The sequence below is a fragment of the Hibiscus syriacus genome, unplaced genomic scaffold (genome assembly GCF_006381635.1).
Source record: "Hibiscus syriacus cultivar Baekdansim isolate YM2019G1 unplaced genomic scaffold, ASM638163v2 tig00110858_pilon, whole genome shotgun sequence".
NCBI lineage: Eukaryota > Viridiplantae > Streptophyta > Magnoliopsida > Malvales > Malvaceae > Hibiscus > Hibiscus syriacus.
Genome location: NW_024062890.1, coordinates 337,221 through 364,285, shown reverse-complemented (window position 1 = coordinate 364,285; position 27,065 = coordinate 337,221). Strand labels below are relative to the sequence as shown.

The 27,065-nt window shown below is 36.9% G+C and overlaps 1 pseudogene; it reads left to right on the top strand.

Moving 5' to 3' along the window:
* The first annotated feature begins 3,993 nt into the window (after window positions 1–3,993).
* LOC120143573 lies at window positions 3,994–25,866 on the top strand (annotated as a pseudogene).
* Window positions 25,867–27,065: the final 1,199 nt, after the last annotated feature.

Sequence of the window (27,065 nt, the reverse complement as noted above, 5' to 3'; positions counted from 1 at the left end):
TTCATGCAGTCGCGCTTCAGGGAGACGTTATCCCTGAAAAGATAGTTTTTGGTGGCTTGTTCTGGGTGTTTAAGTCAGCTATTGAATGGTTTCAATTTTGTAAACAAATGATTTAAGTCGATGGGACTTTTCTGTATGGGCTCTACAGACATGTCTTGATGATAGTCGTTGCACAAGATGGAGACATAAATATTTTTCTCATTGCCTTCGCCATTGTTAAAAATGAATTGGAGGAAACTTGAAATTTATTTCTCTCCTACTTATGTTCCCATGTTGTCATTCAAGATGGGGTTTGCATAATCTTAGATCGATCATCTGGGTTGTTAAGCACAATTTATAGACCGAAAAGTAGATGGACGCCTCCTCATGCATATCTGACATATTGTATACGCCATATTACATCTAATGTTATGAAGAGGTTTAAGAAGAAAAATATCAAAAAAGAGATTATCAACATGGGTAACTATTATGTCATTTCTCATTAATTATTTATGCTTCATTTATGTTCATTTTTTTGTATTTTCAATAACATTTATTTTACTGCTTCTTAGGGTATGCTTTACTACAATCAAACTTTCGTGCATGACTAGAAAATTTGAGAAGATACAAAGATGATGTGTATGAATTCGCTACTGAAATCTCTAGAGAGAGATGGTCACAAGCATATGATGTTGAGGGTCGACGTTACGACCATATGACTATCAACCTTACTAAATGTATCAACTCAGTGCTAAAAGGGACTCAACATCTCCCGATAGCAAGTATTGTTAGGGAGACTTACTTTAGGTTGGGCAAAGTATGGGAAGACAAAAGTGCACAAATAGATTCCATGATCAGCGATGAGAGAAATTGGGCTCCAGATTTAGAGAAGACAATAAGAAAATGCAAAAGAATCAAACACATGCGACATCAATGTTTGTTCATAATTTTGCCAGACTTGATTTTGATTTTGTTGTCCAAACACTAGTTCGACCACTTGAGGGAGGTAATTCTACAACGTACACTAGTAATATGAATAGAAGATAGTGTGATTGTGATCGATTTCAAGCTTTTAGATTCTCATGCGCTCACGATGTTATTGCATGTATGCACACTAATGTTGACCAATACTTCTATGCTGATGATTGTTATAGCTTGTACACTATGTGTAACATTTACAGTTGTGAATTTAAACACCTTCCAAATGAAACATATTGGCCTACATCAACTATTTCTGAAGAATGATTGTCAAATCCTGAATTGCGTAGGAAGTTAAGAGGTCGACCTGAATCTAACCAAATTCATGCTGATATGGATGATCCTCAAAGAGAGACAGGTCTACCAAAATTTTGTGGTCACTACAGAGATAAAAGGCATAACAGAAAACATTGTCCTTATCTTCTTAAATATCGGGCAGGACGCTAAAATAACCGTTAAAAACTATTATGTTATCTTTTTAATTTTACTCTTTTAACTATGTTTTTGACTATATTTTTAGTTTGTGATCTAACTATGTTTTTACTTTTACTCTAACTATGTTTATGAGTTTTCTTAGTTGAACATCATTACTTCAAACTTTCACTTAAATTCTTATATAATTGCAAACTATTACTAAATAAGTTTACTTAATCCAATACTTACTTAATTAATAAAGACAACTCCATACATAAATTAAAATCATACAAATCAATATTTGTACATATTTTATTTTCTATTTTTTTATATATCTCTTCAATTTGTTTAGTATGTCGGATTAAGATGCTTCATATTTTTCTTTCGTCGTCTTCTTCTTCTCAATTTCTATACTAATTTTTTTAATTTTTTCTTCTCTCTCAACGAGTCGCTTGCTACACCGCTTCGGTAAATCTTCATATTTATTTTTCTTCTTATTATCTTCCATTTTTATCATCTTCATCTTATGCTCCTCAACTATGTACTTTATTGCCTCCTTTTCCCACTTTATCTGAAGAAGAGTTTGAATCTGAATCGTCGATATCTGAGTCAGTGTTGTCAAACTCATAAACACCGTTCGCCAAATCATACCCAAAATTTTCCCACGACCACATTGTTTGATAATCTCAATTTGTTCTCATTTCTCATACATCAAAACCTTCACCATAAACCTCTATTTATACTAAAACTATCTCCCAAAATAGTCGTTGAAACTCGTCACATCGGGGTGACGAGTTCAGTTGAATTAAAAAAAAATTGGTCGTTGGCCAACGGTCCACCGAACAGTCAAACTTTCAAATTTTTATCATTTGAAACTTGTCGCGCCGACGTGACGAGTTCCATGACCATTAATATATATATATATTACAACGTTTTTTAAAATTCTAAAAAAATTAATTTTTATTCGGACTCGTCATGTCCGCGTGTCGAGTCCTGAAAATATGTTAAATATATTCGGCCTCCTGGAACCCACGTCTCATAACCTATTAAAAATTTATATCTCATGGAACTCGTCACGCAATAATGACTAGTTCCAACTACACTATAACTTTTGTCATAGATCCCAAAATAAAAATAGAGTTTACCTACTGGGCTAAATAATCTTCTGCTAACAATATTTCACTAATTCTACTTAGTTCTGCATACCATTTATTTATTTATTTTCTTAAACGTCACAAATTTCAATAATTAGAATGGCTAAAAATGTTACAACGAACATATATCAAAACAAAATATCAACTATGATTATAATAAATAAATTATGAATAATAAATAATAAATAAATTTTATTATATCATGATAAAATTATTCTTTTAAAATGATTTTATTTTTATTGGTATAATCATGAGATAGACATCACCTCTGATATTACGGTAAAGTTTTCATATTTGAATAAGAAAGATGAAAATAAATCTTTATAATTCCTTTTAGAAAAAAAATTATTAACACGAATCAAATAAATCTAGTAGTTAAATGGATGATTGTTATTCGAGGTTTCTGGTTCTAGCATGACATCTTCAAGAATGTTAAATATTAATTGTCAAATGATTGAAATTATTTAGAACAAATATTATATTGTAATCATAATAAATTAATCAAAACTAAAAAAGAAAAATGATCTATTATAAAATCCATTGAGTGACTTCGGTGGTTAAGGTGATTAAAGAGAGTGTTGTTCTATTTTAAAATCTCAAGTTTAAACAATTACATCTACAATAGGTGTATGTATGTCAATAGTTAAGAAAAAAGTATGAACAAATACTGTATTATAGTCACTTATACTATTAAAAATAAACAGTCCCACACCAGAGTTTTGTAAACTGTTCGGTCTAACTTCCATGTCATCGGGAAGAAGATTACTGGCCGTAAGACAACCATACCTCCACCATATTAGATCTTCTGACTAACCTGTAGATTGAACTCAATACTACAGTAAAGAAGAGATAACAAAAGCTTAAAGATAGAGGAAATTTCATCAATGAACACCCGAATTTATAAGATGTTGATAGTGGATCTTTTCATTTATTTTTCTTTCTCTTATAACCGAAAAATATTATTTATTTATCACACGCATTATTAAATAAATCAATTTTCATTAATGAACTAGTCTAAAACGATAACATATAAGTAAAACTAGCCGACCATTTACATAGTAAACTTCATTTTCTTAAAGAATATGTATTTACAATGAATACCATTTATTGTTTAATGAAAGTCACACTGATTCTTTTGTTCATGGACGGACACTGCAAAATGTAGACTTGGTACAATTTCTGGAATAGAACCTATTATTCATTCGGAGAAGATCCAAAAAAAGGTAAAGTTTCACTTGCAGCCAGCTTCAATGCCGATGTTATTATATGTAGATTCAAAACATAAAAATGAGGCCTTCAAAGAGCCCAAGAAGAAGGTTTTTTGTCTTTCTTCAACCTTGCCTTGAAACGGAAGGCACTACAACTATCTCTTACCATCTCAGCCCATTGGACGTCTCTTCATATTGTTTCTGTTTATATAAATCACAACGCCGGAATTTATACAAGTCAGAAGAGATAATCCGAGTTCAGTGTTTGGAATTTGAGAGTGAAACAGAATGAGTATCAGTTGCGTCTTGAAGGTTTCTCCGATTGTGCTTCTGCTGGTTCTTTTCACATTAGGTAGTGTTAGCAAGCTAGGAATAGCTTATAAAGTTCAAGAATACAGAATGTTTCTCTTCTTTTCTTAAGCATACACTGGTTTTATACTAGTTTTGCAACAACATACAACAACTTCAACTACCTTAACTACATGTTAACTGCACGCTAACAACTTTAACCTCCATAACCAATCTTGACTGATAACTGCTCCAATATTCTCTCTGCTTTCTCCTCCTACTTCAACAAGGCAGTACACACATCTTGGTTCGAAATACTTCAAATGCAGCTTTAGTTAGAGGTTTAGTAAGGCCGTCTGCCACCTGATAGTTAGCTGGAACATAGCTAACAAGCAACGCTTTCGCTACAACCTTCTCCCTGATAAAATGGACATCCATGTCCACGTGTTTTGACTGAGCATGGTAAACCGGGTTCATGCTCATTGAGATGGCACTAGTGTTATCACACCAGATAACTGGCTCCTCGCGCTGCTTCACACCTAGACTGAGTAACAACGCATTAATCCAGGTTACTTCTGCAGCTGCGTCTGCTACGCTACGATACTCCGCTTCCATGGTTGACCTGGAAACGGTCTTCTGCTTCTTCGAGCTCCACACCACAGGACATTTGTCAAGAAACACAACATGGCCAGATATGGACCTCCGATCGTTCGCATCACCTCCCCAATCTGCATCTGCAAATGCTACTAGCTTCAGTCCTGCTTCACCAGCTAAGAACGTGAACCCATAATCCAAGGTACCAGCCAAATAACGAAGTATACGTCTGACTGCTCCCATGTGAGACTCACAAGGTGCATGCATATGCTGAGCCGCCTTGTTCACGCTAAATGCAAATCGGGACGAGTGTGACACACATAGAGAAGTGCACCAACTAAGCTTCTATATTCACGAGCATCTGGGAGTAAAGTTTCTGCTTCATGAATCAATTTAGTTTATCCAACCATAGGTGTAGCTGTCGAATTAGAATTTAGCATGTTTGCCTTTTTTAGTAGCTCCATAATGTACTTCTTCTGTGAGAGAACTAATTTACCACTACTTCTCTTGACCTTAATACCAAGAAAAAAACTTAGTTCACCCAAGTCCTTGAGCGAGAAATCTCCTTGCAAGAGTTGAACCACTCTTTCAACATCATTCGCACTGTCCCCAGTAATAATTATGTCGTCCACATAAACTAACATAAATGTATAAGAATTGTCTACATACCTCACAAAGAGTGATACGTCAGCTAAGGATTCGACAAACCCCATTCGCTCAAGACTTACCTTCAGCTTATCATGCCAGTTTCTGGGTGCCTGGCGAAGCCCATATAGAGCCTTGTGCAGCTTACACACGAGCGGTGACCCATCAGCAACAACTTCTTCAAATCCTGGAGGTTGCTGCATGAACACCTCCTCAGATAGCTCACCATTCAAGAATGCATTATTTACATCAACTTGGCGTAATGACCAGTTTTTAGTGACAGCAAGGGACAACACAACATTCAGCGTGACAAATTTCACAACGGGACTGAACGTATCCTTGAAATCATACCCAGGTACTTGTGAGTACCCTTTGGCAACCAGCCGTGCTTTATATCGTTGCACAGACCCGTCTGGATTCTTTTTGATTTTAAAGAGCCATTTGCAGCCAACAACGTCTCGCCCATTAGGCAAGGGAACAAGAGACCAAGTCTTGTTCTCCTGTAACGCCCCAAGTTCTGCATCAATAGCTGATTTCCAACTAGGCGATTGCAGAGCAGCTCGAACACTAGTAGGTATTCTGTCATCAAAGAAACTGGTGTATACTTTTGGCTTAAAACACCGCACTTGTTGCGTGTGAGCATGGGGTGCTTGTTTCCAGTAACTTCATCATCAGCATGTTGTAGTTGAATAGGGATTGATGTGCTAACACCAGCATCACTAGAGTCACCATGAGCTGGACCAGATGAATTAACTGGACTAGCTATATGATCTGAATTAGATGAACGAGCTGGATTAGGTTGATGAGGAGAAAGTTCACTATTACCATTACTGGATGCAGACCGTGCTACACTCGACACATCCTCATGTGCAGTATGCAAGCCAACTTCAACTAAAATGTCTCTTCCAGTACTGGATCCACGTTCCATGGAAGCTCCACGTGTACTGAATTTATCTACATCAGTGACCACCTTCAGTGACTGAGATTGCTGATCAGTCTTGTGAGGTGAAGATTCTGTACGAGTGGTACCTGCAAAAGGAAAATGTAACTCATCAAATACAACATGCCTCGAGACATATAAGCGACCATCAGGTGCTAGGCATTGAAATCCTTTGTGATGGGGGCTGTATCCAAGAAAAACGCATGAATGTGATCAAAACTGAAGTTTATGCTTCAAGAATGGTCTCAAGTGTGGAAAGCATCGACAGCCAAACACCTTTAATGCCTCATACTCGGGTGTCTTGCAAAATAACTTCTCAAATGGCGACATTCCTTGCAATATTTTGGTTGGTAACCTATTAATTAGGTGAATTGCAGTAACCACTACATAAGACCAAAAACGAATAGGCATAGATGCTTATGCAAGAAGCACAAGTGCAAGTTCGATAATGTGATGATGCTTACGTTCCACCACTCCGTTCTGTTCTGACGTGTGTAGACACGTGACACAGTGTGTGATGCATTCCTTAAGAAGAAGAGTTGACAGCCAAGAAAAACGCATGGATGTGATCGAAACTGAAGTTTATGCTTCAAGAAGGGTCTCAAGTGTTGAAAGCATCGACAGCCAAACACCTTTAATGCCTCATACTCGGGTGTCTTGCAAAATAAATTCTCAAATGGCGACATTCCTTGCAATATTTTGGTTGGTAACCTGTTAATTAGGTGAATTGCAGTAACCACTGCATAAGACCAAAAACGAATAGGCATAGATGTTTGTGCAAGAAGCACAAGTGCAAGTTCGATAATGTGACGATGCTTGCGTTCCACCACTCCGTTCTGTTCTGACGTGTGTGGACACGTGACACGGTGTGTGATGCCTTCCTTAAGCAGAAGAGTTGACAAACGTCTATATTCTCCTCCCTAGTCACTTTGGACTGCTTTAATAGGGAGACTAAACTGATTTTTAACTAGTTGTTGAAATAGCCTGAATGTAGTGACAGCTTCAGTCTTGTCTTTCAAGAGATAAAGCCAGGAATGCCGAGTACAAGCATCAATGAAGGTGACATAGTTCTTAAAGCCATTTGAGATAACTGGTGCAGGTCCCCATAAATCTGTAAACACGAGCTAAAACGGGGTGTCATACACAACATTTGAACCATGAAAAGGTAGTTTGTGACTCTTCCCCATGTAGCAAGCAATGCACGTTTTATTTATTGAATTTGAGATATTTACATTCAATTGTTTACAAATTCTAACTAAACTATCGTGAGATGGATGCCCCAATCTTCGATGCCACAACTCATAGGAGTTAAGGGATGCAGCCATGGAACTTGCCTCTGCAGCCACTAGAGTTGTCATTTGAGGGTCAACAACAAATGAGTACAAGCCGTCTTCTTCTTTCCCACGAAGCAAAACCACACCAGTATCTTCATCACAAACACATCACTCGTGTGCATGAAACTCAAAGAAAACATTATTGTCCCTAGCAAGCTTTGAGACAGATAAGAGATTCTTAGTTATTCTTGGTACATGTAACAAATCATTCAATAACAATGCTCGAGATGATGAACACAAGGTAGTATTACCAACTGCCTTAACATCTAAGGCCATTCCATTACCGACTACCAGCTTACCTGGTCTGTTATAATCATCTTTATGACTGAACACAGCTTCATCGGGTGTAACATGGTGTGTGACACCCGAGTCTACCACCCACCGTTCACGAGCTGCTGTAGATACAAGCCAAATTTGAATTCACCCATGGAGTAGTATGCATTGCCAGACTGATCTTTGGAGTACGTTTTACTGCCAGCTGTAACCCCAGGGAAGTCTTGATCGAAGCGATACCAGCAGTTGTCCACAAGGTGGTTGTTCTTCCCACATAATTGACACTGCATGTATCGACCACGTCCTCTGCTTCTTCTTCCAGACGTACCGCCAAAATTGACTGGTGGTCGAGAAGATTTATGATCATAGGAGTAATTAGAGGTAGAAGATCTATTCATACATGATCCTTGAGCAACGTTTACACTAATTGACAGTGTCTCAGACTGATCACCAAAGCTAGCTAGCTGTGTTTCTGCATCCATCAGCATGGTACACACATCATCAAGACTCAACGATTCTCGAATGGTCGTTATAACCGCCACAAACAGTTGGTACTCATGAGGAAGGCCCTTTAACAGACTTGCAACATGCTCACCCTGAGACACCACGCTGCCACATGACTCCAATGCGTCACATACCTCTTTTACATACGTGACATAAACCCTCATCGAGTCATCACCCTTCTTGAGAGACTGCAACTTGTAGTGCAGGCTTATAACGACAGTCGTGGATCTATTTCCAAAGAACTGAAGCACCGTGCTCCAGACCACCGAGGCTATTTCTGCACCTACGAATTGAGGTAAGAGCTGAGGACTAATCGTGGAGAATAACCACGACGCAAGGGCACTATCTTGTGTAATATAGTCTTCATACAACTCATTTGGGACCACTTCGCCATCATCACTGACCACAGTTTGAGGCGGCGTCCTTACCGTTCCCATCAAGAATCGTTCAAGACGATAATTACGCACCGTTAGCAGCACTTGTTGTTTCCAAAGAAGGAAATTGGTTTCGTCAAGAACAATATTTACCTTTTTGTTGGAGAATGCTTTGGCATTTCTTGCAGCAAAATCCACGAACGGGGAAGATCCACCACTACTCAGCATGATGAACAAAAGCACAACCTTTTGTAAGGACAAGAGTTTACATAGTAGAGACAAAACGTATTTTCCCAAGAAGACTAGCGAATGATACCATGTTAGCAAGCTAGGAATAGCTTGTAAAGTTCAAGAATATAGAATGTTTCTCTTCTTTTCTTAAGCATATCAAGTACACTGGTTTTATACTAGTTTTGCAACAACATACAACTACCTTAACTACATGTTAACTGCATGCTAACAGCTCTAACCTCCCTAACCAATCTTGACTGATAACTGCTCCAATAGGTAGGTTCCTTATCCGATCAAATTTTTCGTCCGTTAATTATACGATCTCATCATTTCCAGATCTGATCGAGTGTTGAAGTGTCTCTTGTCTTTTGATTTAATCTTCCTTTTTTCTTCCTTTTTTTAATTTGTTAGCAGTGTAGCTTCCTTACGCTTTAATTAATCATTGGTTTCATTTTTATACACTTAAAATTCCTCGGTGAATGGCAAGAAGTCTGGCGATGTGACGGAGCTGCAGATCGGTGTCAGAGTATTTCTTTTCCCCTTTTTACTCGCTATACAATTACATTTTTTTGTATATCTTGTCGTAGTTATTTGACCGTGTTAAAACAATAAGTTTACTGAAATGCTTCTCTATTATTAATTTACTTCATATGCACCACTTATATAGTTTTTACAATAGAATTAGTTATAATATAACTGCCTAACTAATTATTTAACTAACCCCTAACTATACAAACAATTTCTTTACTCTTAACACTCCCCCTCAAGTTGGGAAGTGAAATACATCCTTAACTCCCAACTTGGATAAAAGATACTTATGTTGTGCAATACCAAGAGCTTTTGTTAAAATATCAGCTTGTTGCTCTGCAGTTGGTACAAAGTTGGTTTGAACCAAGCTCTGCTGAATTTTCTCTCTTATGAAATGACAACCTATCTCGATATGTTTTGTTCTCTCATGAAACACTGGATTTGCTGCAATTTGCAAGGCTGCTTTACTGTCGCTAAAAATCTTTGCAGGCTGATTGTTGTTAACTCCAAGCTCCTTTAACAATCCTTACAACCAAACTAGTTCTGATGTTGTCACTGCCATGCTCCTATACTCAGCTTCTGCTGAAGATGTAACACCCCCAATCCATACCCGACCCGGATATGAGTCAGAGATACTACATTGACTTTAAAACACAACTCTTAATAAATAATAGTAAAATATTTGAACTTATATTAAGAAAATACAATAATATACATACTGTAATATAAGTTTACCAAAATATTCAGAGCATACACAACTTAACCCTTTAATTACATGCCAACTGCTATTTACATAACAAAATGACCTACTGATTAAGTTGCTTCTGATCTGGTGGTTGCAGGAGTAATGCTGTCAAGCTGCTTCACCTGTCTCGTCTAATTCCTCGGATCCTACGTGTGAAACACTCACACGCTAAGTCATCGACTTAGTGAGGCAATAATAATAACAAGGCAATGTAATGTAATGAAAATGTCAGGATCATATGAGATGAGATGCAAACATGTACTTAATCAATGTAGTATACATCATCAATATCCATACCTGTAAGCGTATGACTGTAACATTCATGAATCTGTATTAATAAGTTTATTGGCCCATGATAGCATATTGAGAACCTAAGGTATCGGAGTAATGTGAGGTTGTGCACTATGCTGTCACCACAGCTCGTATAAATGCACCGAAGTGCCCCGTAGAATTGCACCGTAGTGCCATATAATGATGTCCATAAGGACCACATAGAATTCCTTAAGAATCATATACATATACTATGGATCAAGTATGTGTCTTCCAAGACTTCACACATGTTCCAAAGGATATACATATGTCCTAAAGAACCGTGTAGAATTGCACCGTAGTGCCATATAATGATGTCCATAAGGACCACATAGAATTCCTTAAGAATCATATACATATACTATGGATCAAGTATGTGTCTTTCAAGACTTCACACAGGTTCCAAAGGATATACATATGTCCTAAAGAACCGCGTAGACCCTCTACCCTTGGCATGCCAACTATACCTATAGTTCTCATCTACATAACATGGGCTTTTACATTTCACGTAGTCTATATCGCGTAGACATGTAATTTCTTACCTTTTCACATAGCTCATAATTTTTCCCACATATTCATGTCATATAATACATTTTATATGAATTCATGTCATGTCTCATAATACAGAATATGCTCATGTATCAAGATATAAATCTAGACTTATCACAAGTCTAGAATGCAGGATATTTCTATAATCATGCTATGCATATGCACTCACCTATACTTCTTTGCCTTTTCCTCGATCGATCCTACTTGTAGATTGTTCCCGAACTCGAGTAGGCTCGGTATCTACATAAACATAATTTTCAAGATGATCATCAGATGTCTATGTCTTGAAATTAAGCTTTAATAGCTTACTAATTTAAGGAATTTATAGCTTAGTCTTTCTTTCTTTTCTTTCTTTTTTTTTCTCTCATGGGGGAATCGGTTCCCCCCCCTGGGGGTATCGATTCCCCTCAAGCATTCTGGAATTTCATATACGATGAGGGGGTATCGGTTCCCCCCCGGGGGTATCGATTCCCCTCTAGCCTTCTGGAAATTCATATTCGTTGAGGGGGTATCGGTTCCCCTTGAATGGGTACCGATTCCCCTAACCCAGAAATCCTATTTTGAGACCGGAAATCATCTCATTTCAGCTCAAACATACATATTTCAATCCCTTTAATACTCTTAGCTCTCATACACTTACTTAAACTAATTATTATTCATTCAATACCTCTAAAACTAAAGAAAACTACTCATCCATATAGAATTGAAGAATCTTACTCCAATTCCAACTTGTTCTAATTTCAATTCTATTACTTCATACTTCTTACTTAGCTTATTGACAAGTCAAAAATCTGATTCAAACATCAAAAACTCATCCATATCAAAATTTCATCTAAACACTCATTTTCCAAATCTATCTCTAAAACACTTATCTTGTAGTTTTAATGTCATATAAGCTTTCCTTTAGCTTATATAACATACAAACTTTCATTTCCAATCTTAAAAATCAAAGAAACTACCACGGTTCAGTTTCTTACCTTTACTTGCAAGCTCCACGTTTGGAGAAGGAAGAGAAGAAGATAAGAAAGAAGAAATGAGAGTATTCTGGAAACCTAATACCTACGTGATTTCTAATATAATCCCCAAGGAATATTTAATTATTTCATTTACTCAATTACTCTTTTACCCTCTTAATTCCCCTTCTTTATAATTACATCCTACACCAAATAACTCAAATAGATCATTACACTCTTTCATCATTTTACTTAAATCACCAAATATTGAAACTTTGCAAATTAATCACTAACCCGGCATGGAGGATGTTACAAATCTCTCCCCCTTAAGAAAATTCGTCCTCGAATTTTTTCATTGTACGAACAAATGAGGGTATTGATGTCGCATATCCTCTTCACGCTCCCACGTTGCTTCTTCTACTTTGTGATTTCTCCACAACACTTTGACCAAAGGAATAGTCTTGTTCCTCAATTGCTTAACTTCATGGGCTAAAATTTGAATCGGTTCTTCCTCATAAGTCATATCCGGTTGTACCTCGATCTCTTCTGGATTTATGATATGGGAGGGATCCGATCGATATCTTCGAAGCATTGAAACGTGAAAGACATCATGTATCTTTTCCATCTCAGGTGGTAAAGCTAGCTGATATGCTACCGGTCCTACTCTCTTTACAATCTCATATGGTCCAATAAACCGAGGACTCAATTTTCCTTTTCGACCAAATCTCAACACCTTCTTCCATGGAGACACTTTTAAAACACTTTATCTCCAACTTGAAATTTAATTTCTTTCCTTTTTAGATCTGCATATGATTTCTGCCTGTCTGCTGCAGCTTTGAGATTACTCTGAATTATCCGGACCTTTTCTTCTACTTCCTGAATCAACTCAGGACCAAGCACTTCTTTATCTTTAAGCTCATACCAGTTCAAAGGCGTACGACATTTCCTTCCATAAAGAGCTTCATAGGGAGCCATCTTTATACTCGACTGATAACTATTGTTGTAAGCGAACTCTGCCAGCGGTAAATACTTTTCCCATGATCCTTTAAATTCCATTACGCATGCTCTCAGCATATCTTCCAATATCTGAATAGTTCTCTCTGATTGCCCATCAGTCTGAGGATGAAAAGCCGTACTAAAGTTTAAACGAGTCCCCAACGCTCCATGCAAAGATTTCCAGAATCTAGAAGTGAATCGAGGGTCTCGATCAGAGACTATGGAAACAGGTACTCCATGCAATCTAATAACTTCTCTAATATACAGCTCTGCATACTTTTCCATAGAGAAATCCGTTCTAACAGGGAGGAAATGCGCTGACTTAGTTAATCGATCAACAATTACCCAGATTGATTCTCTTTTGTTCGGAGTCAAGGGTAACCCCGAAACAAAATCCATCATAACATTTTCCCATTTCCATTGAGGAATGAAAAGCGGTTGCAATAATCCTGATGGAACTTGATGCTCGGCTTTGACTTGTTGACATATCAAACACTTAGACACAAATTCGGTGACGCTTCGCTTCATCCCTGACCACCAAAATCGATTCTTCAAATCCATATACATCTTGGTTCCACCCGGGTGCATCGTTAACGGACTGCAATGAGCCTCTGTTAATATTTCTTTCTTCAAGTCGTCATTGTCGGGTATTACAATTCTTCCTTTACAATATAGATTTCCATCTGACTTAATCTCAAAGTCTTTAATCTCTTTGTTCTTTACTTGTTCAATTCTTTTCAAACACATTTCATCTTTACCTTGCAATTCTCCTATTCGTTCCAACCATACTGGTTTAAGGGTTAATTCTGCACAAAGACCACCGTATCCCGTTAAAGATAATCTTGCATCCATAGCTCGTAAAGCTGCAAACGTCTTTCTACTCAGAGCATCTGCTACCACATTAGCCTTTCTGGGATAATAGTCAATTATCACATCATAATCCTTTAAGAACTCTACCCATCTACGTTGCCTCAAATTCAATTCTTTTTGAGTCATCAGGTACTTCAGGCTCTTATGATCCATATATAAGTAACAACGCTCCCCATAAAGATAATGACGCCAAATCCTAAGAGCGAATACTACAGCAGCCATTTCTAAATCATGAGTGGGGTAATTCCTTTCATGTGGTTTCAACTGTCTTGATGCATACGCTACCACTTTTCCTTCTTGCATTAATACACACCCCAACCCGTTATGGGATGTGCCACTGTATACTACAAAATTCTTGCTAGATTCCGGTTGAACCAATATCGGAGTTTCCGTCAGAATTCTCTTTAAAGCTTCGAAGCTTTCTTGACATTCAGAAGTCCAAACAAATGGTACGTTCTTTCTCATTAGATTTGTTAGAGGCAGCACAATCATCGAAAAATTCTTAACGAATCTTCGATAGTAACCGGCAAGTCCAAGAAAACTCCGAACTTCAAACACATTCTTAGGAACTTCCCAATCCATTATAGCTTTAACTTTCTGAGGGTCTACTCTAATCCCAACTGCTGAGATCACATGCCCCAGGAAAATTACTTCCTTTAACCAGAACTCACATTTGGACAATTTGGCATACAACTTTTTATCTCTTAAAATTTGCAAGACGATCCTCAGATGTGTGCTATGCTCTTCACGGGATTTCGAGTACACCAGTATGTCATCAATAAAGACAACAACAAACTGGTCCAGATAGGGCTGAAAAATCCTGTTCATGAGATCCATGAAAGCAGCAGGTGCATTCGTTACTCCGAATGGCATTACTATGAATTCATAATGACCATATCTCGTTCTGAAAGCTGTCTTCGGAATATCTTTCTCCTGGATCTTCAATTGATGATAACCCGAACGTAGATCAATCTTCGAAAATACCGAAGCTCCTTTTAGTTGATCAAACAAGTCATCAATGCGTGGAAGGGGATACTTGTTCTTGATGGTCACCTTATTGAGCTGTCGATAGTCAATACAAAGACGCATTGATCCATCCTTCTTTTTAACAAATAACACCGGAGCTCCCCAAGGCGATACACTTGGTCAGATAAATCCCTTCTCTAGCAACTCTTGTAATTGATTCTTTAACTCTTGCAATTCTTTCGGAGCCATTCGATAAGGTGCCATTGCAATCGGAGCTGTTCCCGGCATTATTTCAATTTGGAATTCTACCTCTCTATCCGGAGGTAATCCTGGCAATTCAGCAGGAAAAACATCAGGGAACTCTCGAACTATTGGAATTTCCTCTAACATTTTCTCTTGAACTCTTGAATCAATCACATTTGCAAGAAAACCCTGACATCCTTGTAGCAATAATTTCTTGGCAGACATCACTGATATTACATTTGCTAAAGGATTAAACTTTTCACTGCTCACACTTATCTCTGTTCCTTCTGGACTTTTTAGAGTTACCTTTTTCAATCTGCAACAAACATCTCCATAATAACGGAACAACCAATCCATTCCCAGAATCACTTCAAACTCGTCAAAGGGTAATTCCATCAGATTAGCAGGGAATTCAATTCCCTGAACCTTTATGGGACACCCCTTACAGACTTTATTCACCCGGGCACTATGGCCTAACGGAGTCGTTACTATAATCTCATTACTCGTAGCTTCTAAGGGAATCCCCAACTCCTTTACTAACTTACTTGTAATATAAGAATAATTAGAACCCGGATCAATCAGTACCAATACTAATTTATCATACAATTGAAAAGTACCTGCTATAATATCAGGGTCATCACGGTCTTCACTTGTCTTTAGGTTGTATACTCGAGCAGTGGATCGAACTTCAGGTTGAGCAGAGAATTCAGACGGGTTCCTTCCTCTGCCTCTTCCTCGTCCTCTTTGTGAGGAAGAACCAGCTCTTCCAGATGGTGCCGGCTCACCAACAATCAATGGACAATCCCGGACAAAATGTCCGGCATCTCCGCATCGAAAACAAGTCCCAGCTGCCATACGACAAGCTCCATAATGGTTTTTCCCACAATGCTGACACTGTCTCCCTTGACCCGGAGTAGATCTCCCAGCACCAGATTCCACTGACTGCGTCTGTCTAGGTCTTGCCTGACTTGCTCCCCTAGCAGACGATGCAACTGATTCTGATCTAGTTTGTGATCGAAATCCTGAGTCTCTTCCCCTTTTTGTTGGTACTGAGCTAGAAGAAGTAGTCGTCCTCTTTGATGTCTGAACTCTTGAGTCCCCAAATCGTTCATTCTGAGCCCTTTCAAGAGCTTTTGCACGATTGATCACCTCCTGGAACGAGGACAAGTTTAATACTATCAACATTTCTTTAAGTCTAGGGCGCAAGCCCTCCACGAACCATTCGGAAGCATCTTTTTCAGTAGGCACAAGCTCAGCTGCAAACCTGCTCAGCTTATTAAACTCACATTCGTACTCATATACAGAGCGGCTCATCTGCTTCAAATTCATAAACTCCTGCTTCATTTGTCGGATAAACTGATCTCCAATATACTTGTTTTTAAATTCCTCTAAAAACAAAGACCAAGTCAACTGGTCGGTTGACATCCTCATGGTGACGTTCGTCCACCATATCCTCGCCTGACCCCTCAATAAAGACACAGCTCCATCTAATTTCTCCACTTCGGAACAGTGGAGACCATCTAACATGATTTTCAAATCATTCAACCAAAGATCCGCTGACACTGGACCTTCCTCAGCTTCTCCCTTAAATTCGGGAGCTCCTAAACTTCTCAACTCTTTTGCTACATTAATTCTTGGAGTTAGTGGAGCAGGATGTTGAAGACGCGTCAGAATAGCGTCTAACGTTCTGAAGAACGTATCTTGATCTTGCACAGGCACTCCTTGAGATGCCTGTTCTTCACTCCGCCTGGCCAGGGCAGGTGAATTACTGCTTTCAGCATGCCTATCTTCTCCCGCTTCACTTCGGGAGCTATTATGTCCGGACATCTAATAAGAATAAACACATTGTTCTATTAGCAAAACAACATACTCATACTCCACCAGATCAGAAGTTCTCGCTATTTGTTGGCATGTATTCCATTTAAAGACTCCATAGACTCTGGTTTATGCCTAGAATCGGCTAAACCATAGCTCTGATACCATTAAATATAACACCCCAACCCATACCCGACCCGGATATGAGTCAGAGATACTACATTGACTTTAAAACACAACTCTTAATAAATAATAGTAAAATATTTGAACTTATATTAAGAAAATACAATAATATACATACTGTAATATAAGTTTACCAAAATATTCAGAGCATACACAACTTAACCCTTTAATTACATGCCAACTGCTATTTACATAACAAAATGACCTACTGATTAAGTTGCTTCTGATCTGGTGGTTGCAGGAGTAATGCTGTCAAGCTGCTTCACCTGTCTCGTCTAATTCCTCGGATCCTACGTGTGAAACACTCACACGCTAAGTCATCGACTTAGTGAGGCAATAATAATAACAAGGCAATGTAATGTAATGAAAATGTCAGGATCATATGAGATGAGATGCAAACATGTACTTAATCAATGTAGTATACATCATCAATATCCATACCTGTAAGCGTATGACTGTAACATTCATGAATCTGTATTAATAAGTTTATTGGCCCATGATAGCATATTGAGAACCTAAGGTATCGGAGTAATGTGAGGTTGTGCACTATGCTGTCACCACAGCTCGTATAAATGCACCGAAGTGCCCCGTAGAATTGCACCGTAGTTCCATATAATGATGTCCATAAGGACCACATAGAATTCCTTAAGAATCATATACATATACTATGGATCAAGTATGTGTCTTCCAAGACTTCACACATGTTCCAAAGGATATACATATGTCCTAAAGAATCGTGTAGAATTGCACCGTAGTGCCATATAATGATGTCCATAAGGACCACATAGAATTCCTTAAGAATCATATACATATACTATGGATCAAGTATGTGTCTTTCAAGACTTCACACAGGTTCCAAAGGATATACATATGTCCTAAAGAACCGCGCAGACCCTCTACCCTTGGCATGCCAACTATACCTATAGTTCTCATCTACATAACATGGGCTTTTACATTTCACGTAGTCTATATCGCGTAGACATGTAATTTCTTACCTTTTCACATAGCTCATAATTTTTCCCACATATTCATGTCATATAATGCATTTTATATGAATTCATGTCATGTCTCATAATACAGAATATGCTCATGTATCAAGATATAAATCTAGACTTATCACAAGTCTAGAATGCAGGATATTTCTATAATCATGCTATGCATATGCACTCACCTATACTTCTTTGCCTTTTCCTCGATCGATCCTACTTGTAGATTGTTCCCGAACTCGAGTAGGCTCGGTATCTACATAAACATAATTTTCAAGATGATCATCAGATGTCTATGTCTTGAAATTAAGCTTTAATAGCTTACTAATTTAAGGAATTTATAGCTTAGTCTTTCTTTCTTTTCTTTCTTTTTTTTTCTCTCATGGGGGAATCGGTTCCCCCCCTGGGGGTATCGATTCCCCTCAAGCATTCTGGAATTTCATATACGATGAGGGGGTATCGGTTCCCCCCGGGGGTATCGATTCCCCTCTAGTCTTCTGGAAATTCATATTCGTTGAGGGGGTATCGGTTCCCCTTGAATGGGTACCGATTCCCCTAACCCAGAAATCCTATTTTGAGCCCGGAAATCATCTCATTTCAGCTCAAACATACATATTTCAATCCCTTTAATACTCTTAGCTCTCATACACTTACTTAAACTAATTATTATCCATTCAATACCTCTAAAACTAAGAAAACTACTCATCCATATAGAATTGAAGAATCTTACTCCAATTCCAACTTGTTCTAATTTCAATTCTATTACTTCATACTTCTTACTTAGCTTATTGACAAGTCAAAAATCTGATTCAAACATCAAAAACTCATCCATATCAAAATTTCATCTAAAAACTCATTTTCCAAATCTATCTCTAAAACACTTATCTTGTAGTTTTAATGTCATATAAGCTTTCCTTTAGCTTATATAACATACAAACTTTCATTTCCAATCTTAAAAATCAAAGAAACTACCACGGTTCAGTTTCTTACCTTTACTTGCAAGCTCCACGTTTGGAGAAGGAAGAGAAGAAGATAAGAAAGAAGAAATGAGAGTATTCTGGAAACCTAATACCCACGTGATTTCTAATATAATCCCCAAGGAATATTTAATTATTTCATTTACTCAATTACTCTTTTACCCTCTTAATTCCCCTTCTTTATAATTACATCCTACACCAAATAACTCAAATAGATCATTACACTCTTCCATCATTTTACTTAAATCACTAAATATTGAAACTTTGCAAATTAATCACTAACCCGGCATGGAGGATGTTACAGAAGACCTCGCTATGGTGCTTTGTTTTTTTGATTTCCATGAAACTAGTGAATCTCCTAGCTTTACACAGAAACCTGTCACTGATTTTCTTGTCTTTGGTTGATGCATAAACTGACTAAGATGCTGAACTGAAAAGGCTATATTAGGCCTTGTATGTGTTAAGTAAAGCAGCCTACCAATTAATCTCTGAAATTCTGCTTTGTCACCTAAATAATCTTCACCTTTATTTTTTTTGTTGCAAGAAACGATCATACTCCACTGTGGTAAGCTTAGTGTTATGTTCCAAGGGTGTTGCAACAGATTTTGCACCCCCTATTCCTGTATCTTGAATGGGCTCAAGAGCATACTTCCTCTGATTTAACAAAATCCCTTCTTTAGTTCTTAAAACTTCCAAGCCAAGAAAATATTTCAGTTCACCCAAGTCTTTCATCTTGAAGTTCTTATATAGTACATCTTTTAATTCTGAAATCATCTTAGCATCATTCCTTGTGATTAACAGATCATCAACATAAACTAGAAGTACTACAATATGATCCCCTTGTATCCTAGTAAACATAGAATAGTCATGTTTACTTTGATCATAACCTGCTGAGATAAGAGCTTCTGTGAGCTTAGCATTCCACTGTCTCGAGGCTTGTTTTAAGCCATAGAGAGACTTTTGTAGTCTACACACAACATTCTCCCCCTGACTACAAAAACCTTGAGACAACTCCATGTAAACTTCCTCGAGTAGATCACCTTGCAAGAAAGCATTATGAACATCCATTTGCCACAGAGGCCAATCAAAGATTACAACAAGTGCAAGAACAAACCTAACTGTGGTAAGCTTGGCAACAGGAGAAAAAGTATCGACGAAATCAACTCCTTCCCTTTGATTATAACCCTTAGCAACCAGTCGAGCCTTAAATCTTTCAACTTTACCAGAGGCTTTGAGTTTAACCTTAAAGACCCATTTGCAACCAATACACACTTTTCTTGGAGGCAAAGGAACAAGAGACCATGTATTATTCAACTCAAGAGCTTGATTTTCTTCCTGCATTGCCTTAACCCATCTAGGATCAGACTTGGCTTCAAGAAAGGTTTTAGGTTCAACAGAATTAGTAACAGAAAAAAGAAAAGATTGTGTACGCCATGGCAGATGAGAATAAGAAATGTGGCTAGATATGGGATACTGACCTGGAAAGGAACTGGATTGGCAGGTATAAATGTAGTCACTCAACCAAGAAGGAGGTTTAGAAACCCGAGAAGAAGTTCTATTAGATTGAGACCTAAAAACCATAGGATCAGACTCCATAGTAACACCATCTGTTGAAGCATTAAGAAGATTATCTACAGGATCACTGGAAGCAGAATGAGGATTAAGTTAAGAATCAGGGACAAGTTATTGTTGAGACTCAGATGAAAGTTCAGGAAAAAGAGTTTGAGATGCTGTGGTGACAAGTCAGGAAAAGAAATATTCAAGAAATCTGAATCAGAAATATGAGGATTGGAGGGGGAAAAAGAAACAGAATTAAGAGAAGCCAGTTTGAAAGGAAACACATCTTCATGAAAAACAATATCCCTGTTGACAAAAAAGGTTTTGGCTTCAAGATCAAAAAGTATGTATCCTTTTTGAGTAGATGAATAACCAACAAACACAGAGGGAATAACATTGTAGGAAAATTTATCAGTGTATTTAGGTTTAGTAGCATAGCACAAGTAACCAAAAACTCGTAGGTGAGACAAATGAGGGGTTTTATGATAAAGTTTCTCAAAGGGTGTTTGTCATTGAATAACAGAGGAAGGCAATCTATTAATTATGTAATAGGCAGTAATGACACATTCACCCCAAAATTTAAGAGGGACTTTGGACTGAAATCGTAAGGCACGAGCAACTTCAAGCACATGTCTATGCTTTCTCTCGACAACCCCATTCTGCTGAGGAGTACCAACACATGAACTTTGGTGTATAAGGCCAATGGAAGAAAAAAAGGTGAACAAACTGAATTAAAGAACTCAGAACCATTATCGCTTCTAATGATTTGAACTGAAGCATAAAATTGGGTTTTGGCCATAGAAAGAAATTGTTTAAGATTATAGAGGGCATCATTCTTATGCTTCAACAGATACAACCAAGTCATCCGGGTATGGTTATCAACAATGGTTAAAAAAACGATGACCACTATGTGTAGATACTCGATATGGACCCCAAAGTTCTATGTGAATAAGTTGAAATGGTACAGGACAACGAGATATACTACGGGGAAAAGGAAGCCTAGTTTATTTAGCTAACGGACAAATAGAACATTTATGAACACAATGTTGCTGAAGCTTAACAGTACTCAGAAAATTCAATTTATTCATCTTTGAAAAAGCAACATGTCCTAGTCTAGCATGCCAAAGACAAGTTGCTGAACTAATAGAAGACATACAAGAAACGTCACTAGTTGAATGCATTACATTGGGTAAAGAATGAACAGAAAAACCAGACTTAAAGCAAGATGATTCAAAGAAATACAATCCTTTAGACTGCCTACCAATCCCCTTCATCTTTCCAGTAGAGAGATCCTGAAGAAGGCAAAAATCATGATAAAAAGTGAGAAAACAATTAAGGTCACGGGTTAGTTTAGAAATGGAAAGTAGGTTGTGATGAAATTGAGGAACAAATAGAACATTTTCCAATTTACATTCAGAGGTAAGAAAATAAGAGCCAAGGTGAGTTACAGGAACTGTTTTACCATCAGGGAGGTGAATTAAACGCGTAGGAGAATCATAAAACACAGGACAATGCTAGCTCTTAGAATCGGATAAAATGTGGTATGTAGCCCCTGTGTTAATAATCCATTGAAGTGTATTATTAGAAGACAAAGAATCAGAAGCCAAGATACCTGCAAGGTTGATAGCAGACTCAGCAGAAGGTGGCTTCTTCAACAGCTGCAGGATTTGGTTATACTGCTCTTGAGTAAAAACCAGAGCAGAAGGGGAAGAAGCTTGTAGAACTGTAGAAACAGAAGACATGCTGGAATTAACAGAATCACCAGACACTCCTTTCTTCTTTTGGAACTTATAATTTGGAGGAAACCCGATCAACCTATAACATTGATCCCTTTTATGCCCCTTAACGTTGCAATAATCGTAGGTTCCAGCAAAATGCCTACGATTAGATGAACTACCCGAACTGGAAAACAGAGCCATAGAGTTTGGCACAACAACTATAGAAAGATGGGAACGCTGCAACTCTTCTTGAAGTAACATTGAATACGCTTGATTAACCGTTGGCAAAGGTTGCATAATCAGGATTTGACTTCGGATTGCTGAATAAGAATCATTCAAGCCCATCAAAAAATGAAATAATTTCTGTTGAACCAAATGCCTCATATTCTGATGAGACACTGCACATTCGTAAGCAGTGAATGGAATTAGGGATTCATACTCATCCCATAGCATTTTGAGGCGAGTAAAAAATTCAGAAATCGTGGAATCCCCCTGACAGAGCGTAACAATTTCGTGATGTAAGAAATAGATGCGCGACCCATCGATCTTATCGAAGCGTTCTTGTAAATCATTCCAAACTGAAGCAGCGTTGGAAGAGAAGACAAACCTAGTTGATAAATCTTTGCTGACTACATTGAGAATCCACGACAAAACAACGGCGTTGCAGCGATCCTACTGTAATTGCAAATCGTCGTCGTATGTACTCCGATGACAAGAACCATCAATAAACCCTAGTTTGTTTTTTGCAAGCAAATCAATTTTCATCGAGCGGCTCCACACACTGTAGTTGGCTAATCCAACTAGTGGTTGAGAAACAAGCAATAAGCCCGGCATATCATAGGGATGCAAATATAAAGGATGAGTGAAACCAAGCATTTCATTGGCAAGAGGCATCGTGAATCCAGAAAGGAAGAAAAAAAAAGAGAAACTTAGATGAAAAAAGGAAAAGGAGTATATCAGAGAGGCCCAAGGAGAAAGTCAAACGAAATGAAATGGAATGGATCGAAATTTTGGCTAATACCATGTTAAAACTGTAAGTTTACTGAAATGCCTCTCTATTATTAATTTACTTCATATGCACCACTTATATAGTTTTTATAATAGAATTAGTTACAATATAACTGCCTAACTAATTCTCTAACTAACCCCTAACTGTACAAACATTTTCTTTACTCTTAACAGACTGGAGATAAATCAAACTTTGTGATATGCGTCCTCATTAGCTTTAATATCACATATTACATTAGGTCTGAGCGGTAGTATTTGTTTGTTAACTGTATAGTGGTAGGATTCACTTATACAATGTAATGTTTTTTTTAGTTTTACACACAAATTTAATACCTTTGGATGAGTAGAAACAAACGAGATTAACTCTTTATTTTTATTTTCTAATGAATATATTCTCATTTACTATCTCATCTATATATTTTCATTAATCTAATAGTCTTAAATCTATGTAAAGCTAAAAAAATTTACACTGTGTAATTGGATCCTCTCCCTATGTAATGAATCGACGTAAATTGATGGTTGAGATCAAAAGTTGAAAATTAAAAAAAAATCGATAAAAAAAGAAGTGGATAATATACCAAAAAGTTTTACACCGATTTGGTATCATTGGATGAGTGTAAATTGATAATTGAGATTTATTAATTTTTTTATTATAAAAATCTACTCATTTTCAATTTTTAATCTCATTAATTAATAAACACTCACCTAATAATCCTAAATCAGTTTAAAACTTTTTAATTTTACACTATATATATATATATATATATATATGAATGTCTGTTTTTTCATGGCCGTTTATCTACAAATTTGGACCTTGTTAGAAAACTAAGGAGACGCAGAGTTCAAATGCAGAATGAGGTTTTAATTTTTAACTTTAAGTTTGATGATTTTAGTGCCGTTTCATAACCTTTTGCGTCAATTCATAGTTCGCTCATGTTGTTAAATTTATTGTACAGATAAATTAGTTGACTGCCATTTCTTGTTTGTGCTTTATTTGGGATGTCTTTTCTGTTTGCTTTTGTGATCTTATTATATGTTTTTCTTCTTCACAGTATAAGCCCCCATCATGTGAATTTCAAGCTCATAAAGGTGATAGAGTTTAAGTACACTATCGGGTATGTTTTAATAGCTTCGGCAGGATCATGAGTTTTCTATCATATTTCTTGACCCTTAAGCATAAGTGACGAATATTTGAATGTGCCTTTTCCACCTGCCAAACAATTGAGGTTTCTTTATGTCGACTGGTTTCAACTCTCTAGCGTGTTCCTTCGTTTGATTTTAGATATAAGAGCTCGGTTTAAATAATTTTATTTACTTTTATTATAATAAGGGTCCACTAACTTGTATAGTTTTGTGGGATTTACTTATCGGGATATATATACATATGGATTTATCCCTGTTATGAATATCACCTTGTTGTGCATTCTATTTCTAATCATTGCATAAAGGGTTTAAGAACAAAAATGAAAAGAAAATGATTTGTTGTGTATTTTTTGGGGTTAAGGATGTACTACTCTCAAAACCTTTTATGGTTAGATTTTGTTAGAGCTGGTGACCCAAATTCATTTTTATCAGCCCAAGATGATTAGGAAGAAATTCACTTAAAATGGGAATCAGCGATGGTGGGTGGAGTAAGAAATTCAGTTTGAGAGTAGATTTCTTTTTATACAAGTTTTCTTTAAATAGATACTAGGGATTAAGGTTTAAAAGTAAGTTAATTAAGTCTTAAATCGTGTTTAGATGCAAATCTTCTTGTACTATTTTTCAAGATTGTGATTTTTCTCTCATGTCCGTGCTTTTCTTCCCAAAATGATTTTTTTTTCACACTAAATCTTAGTATTCTTTATTTTTTGATTGTTTTTCATTTGTTATTATCTTGCTTACATTATTACAGATTTAATCGTTAACTGCATGAGTTTCTTGGTTCACATAAAATATCATTCCTTTTTTGCAGGGGAAGCTCACTGCTGGAACGGTCTTTGATTCCAGTTTTGAAAGGGGCGATCCCATTGAATTTGAGCTTGGTAGCGGACAAGTCATCAAAGGTTAATTCCCTCCCCTTAACAACTTCCCAGCCTTTTGCTATCACTCTGAAAAAGATTGTTGATTATATTACATTGCATGGAGTTCGTTGATGCCTGAAAATATGCTGTGTGCAGGATGGGACCAAGGACTGCTGGGGATGTGCGTTGGTGAGAAGCGCAAGTTGAAAATACCAGCAAAGCTTGGATATGGTGAACAGGGTTCCCCACCCACCATCCCAGGTATTAGTTAATTTTTGTTCGTATTCTTTTATCGCAGAGAAGGGGTTGTTCGGGATCGAACATTGGACTTTAATGTCAACCGGTACTATAGTATGTCTCTCATTAGTAAACTTGGGGCTTAGTTGACGTCTGCTTTTGCTTGTTTTTCCATGGGAAAGAATGACATATTTGTGATTGTGGGCCAAACTGACCAGGTGGAGCAACGCTAATATTTGAAACAGAGCTTGTTTCAGTGAATGGGAAGCCATCGAGTGGTGGGGATACAACTGACGATGAGCTATAGATTAGTCATTAGCTTTTTTACATCTTACTACGTTTTTATATCTTCGGGCTAGGATTTACTAAATATTTGCACAAGATTGTAGAAAATACTTAGCTGGAGATGAATGAGTTTAAATGAACGATTACATTAATAACACAAACTTGTGCATTTTTGATAATTGGCATTTTCAAAGGATGATGACTAGGGATGGGCATGGGACCGAATCCGACGGATTCCGACCTAACCCGATTGGGTCGTTTTTTTAATTTTGGTTTCAGGTCAGGTTTTTAAAAGTGATATTCGGGTCGGGTTCATGTGACAAATACCCGACCTGAAAAAATATAATTTTACCTTATATATTTATAAATAATTACAATAATATCCTTCTATATATTATTTTTTTCAATTAAATCACTATTTTTATTAAATAAAAATAATATTTTATTATTATTTTGGATTGGATCGGATGAAGAAAATAAAATTTTCGGGTTGGGTCGGCGATCCCTATCGATGACAAGCTTCCGTTTCAATCGCTAACGACTTCCAAGGTTCACAAAAATTGAGCATGATTTGATTAAAATCCATTAATTTTGTTTTATTTTATAATCAAGAAATTGATTTTACAATTTTGTTTATTACGTTTCTTAGGCCGTTGTTTTCCTACAAAATAATGAAAAGGGATTCTCTTGGTAAATTAGTGGAAAAGTTATTTTCCTAACTTCTACAACTTCATTATTTGATTATTATTTTTAATTCTGTATCTTAGTTCAACTAGTAATTAGGTTTTTGGGCCCAATTAATTATTACATTTGAAATAAAAAATATATTTTTTTATAAAATTTTAAAATTATTTGAATTTGCCTAAGTTCGTTCTATCAACTTAAATCTAAATTAATCTAATTTGAACAAAGAAAGTTTGTGTATCAATTTGAACCAAAAGGTCAAGTTTAGATATGTAATTGGACAAAAAAATAGTATAAAATTACACTGTGAAACCAAGAACAAGTACTAAAAATGCATATTTACCCTTAAAATTATTAAAAAAGAAAGGGATAAAACAACTTTTAATCCCTAACTGTGACGAAATTTCCAACTTAGTCCATAATCTTTTTGTCCACATGAGTTTCTGAAACTTGGTTCTTTTTATTTTGATGTTACGATACTGCGAGAGTTATGTGTCATGAAATGGATTAGAAATGAGAAAAAGTTATAAATTTCAT